This window comes from Micrasema longulum, unplaced genomic scaffold, assembly GCF_059751315.1.
Source record: "Micrasema longulum isolate JH-2025_06_02 unplaced genomic scaffold, ASM5975131v1 h1tg001886l, whole genome shotgun sequence".
NCBI lineage: Eukaryota > Metazoa > Arthropoda > Insecta > Trichoptera > Brachycentridae > Micrasema > Micrasema longulum.
The window spans coordinates 1-2,500 of NW_028279060.1; the positions used below are offsets into that span (position 1 = coordinate 1).

Here is a 2,500-nt window from a genome sequence, read left to right on the forward strand (position 1 = left end):
TCACGACGGTCTAAACCCAGCTCACGTTCCCTTTTGATGGGTGAACAATCCAACGCTTGGCGAATTCTGCTTCGCAATGATAGGAAGAGCCGACATCGAAGGATCAAAAAGCGGCGTCGCTATGAACGCTTGGCCGCCACAAGCCAGTTATCCCTGTGGTAACTTTTCTGGCACCTCTCGCTAAAAACTCTTTATACGAAAGGATCGATAGGCCGTGCTTTCGCAGTCTCTATGCATACTGAACATCGTGATCAAACCAGCTTTTGCCCTTTTGCTCGACGCGAGATTTCCGGCCTCGCTGAGCTGGTCTTAGGACACCTGCGTTATTCTTTGACAGATGTACCGCCCCAGTCAAACTCCCCGCCTGGCAGTGTCCTCAGAACGGATCACGCGGGGAAACGCGGCGACGCGACGGTACGAACGGAGGCTGAAAAACCGCACACCGCCCGCGGCCGACGCGGCTCGCCGCCCCGTACACGTTTGGCGCGAAAAACCCGTGACGCGCGGCATTAACGCCGGCGCACGCCCTCCGCCCAACTGAGTAAGTAACGAAACGATGAAAGTAGTGGTATTTCACGTCTGGAGGATTTGCACCCGCCTCCCACTTATTCTGCACCCCTCATGTCACCTTACAATACCAGACTAGAGTCAAGCTCAACAGGGTCTTCTTTCCCCGCTGATTCTCCCAAGCCCGTTCCCTTGGCAGTGGTTTCGCTAGATAGTAGATAGGGACAGATGAGAATCTCGTTAATCCATTCATGCGCGTCACTAATTAGATGACGAGGCATTTGGCTACCTTAAGAGAGTCATAGTTACTCCCGCCGTTTACCCGCGCTTAATTGAATTTCTTCACATTGACATTCAGAGCACTGGGCAGAAATCACATTGCGTCAACACCCGCGAGGGCCATCGCAATGCTTTGTTTTAATTAGACAGTCGGATTCTCCTTGTCCGTGCCAGTTCTGAGTTGACCGTCGTCCGGCGGTCGTACAGGTCACCGGGCGTGCGCGAACACGCCGGTGCCACACAGCGAGGAAGATCCGAGGGGTGGCCAAGGCGAGGCGCCGGGTGACGGAGATCCACACCCGCGAGGCACCCAGAGGGCACCGCGCGGGGAGACCCCGCCCGGCTTCCACGTCTCGGCCGATGACCTCTTCCCGACCAGGCCCGACACGCCACGGCCCTCAGAGCCAATCCTTATCCCGAAGTTACGGATCCAACTTGCCGACTTCCCTTACCTACATTATTCTATCGGCTAGAGGCTCTTCACCTTGGAGACCTGCTGCGGATATGGGTACGAGCCGGCGCGACATCTCCGCGTATCCCTCACCTGAATTTTCAAGGTCCGAGGGGCCGATCCGGACACCGCCGCATCGGCGATGCTCTTCGCGTCCCGAGCCCTATCTCCCCGCTATGGGATTCCAGGGCGCTCGAACGCTCAGGCAGAAAAGATAACTCTCTCCGGATCTCCCGTCGGCGTCTTCAGGCCACTTTGGGTTACCCCGACGAACTCTCTTGCGAGGGAACGATTTTTAAGACGGTTCCGCAGCCGGGTTCCGGAACTGCAACCGGATTCCCTTTCGCCCGACGGGTGTGATATTATTATAATATAACTTTACACCATCATCAACATCGGATTTCTCCTAGGGCTTAGGATCGACTAACTCGCGTGCAACGGCTGTTAACGCGAAACCCTTCTCCACATCAGCCCTCAAGGACCTCGCTTGAGTATTTGCTACTACCACCAAGATCTGCGCCGACGGAGGCTCCAGGCGGGCTCACGCCCAGACCCTTCTGCGCACACCGCCGCGGCCATCCTACTCGTCGCGGCTTCAAAACGATCGCACGGCACGAGACCGCACGAACGTCCCGCTTGCCTGCGACGGTCGAGTATAGGCTGAACGCTACAGCGCCATCCATTTTCAGGGCTGGTTGCTTCGGCAGGTGAGTTGTTACACACTCCTTAGCGGATTCCGACTTCCATGGCCACCGTCCTGCTGTCATGAGCGACCAACGCCTTTTATGGTCTCCGATGAGCGTTCATTGGGCGCCTTAACTCGACGTTTGGTTCATCCCACAGCGCCAGTTCTGCTTACCAAAATTGGCCCACTTGGCACTCCCATCCGAGCTCCTACTTCATCTTCGAGCAAGAAGGAGATCTCACCCATTTAAAGTTTGAGAATAGGTTGAGGCCATTTCGGCCCCAATGCCTCTAATCATTCGCTTTACCGGATGAGACTGTCAGAATGGCGGAATAAATTCCGTCATGTTTCTCGAGCGCCAGCTATCCTGAGGGAAACTTCGGATGGAACCAGCTATTAGATAGTTCGATTAGTCTTTCGCCCCTATACCCAGTTCGGACGATCGATTTGCACGTCAGAATCGCTTCGGTCCTCCATCAGGGTTTCCCCTGACTTCGACCTGACCAGGCATAGTTCACCATCTTTCGGGTCCCAGCGTGTACGCTCTCAGTGCGTCTCGATAATCGCACGGGGGCTTT

General features: G+C 55.6%; 1 pseudogene; it reads right to left on the bottom strand.

The window, feature by feature from the left end:
- Positions 1 to 2,500, bottom strand: part of LOC148273653 (large subunit ribosomal RNA) — a pseudogene marked incomplete at its 3' end in the record, with an annotated part of 3,568 nt that continues 1,068 nt past the window's right edge.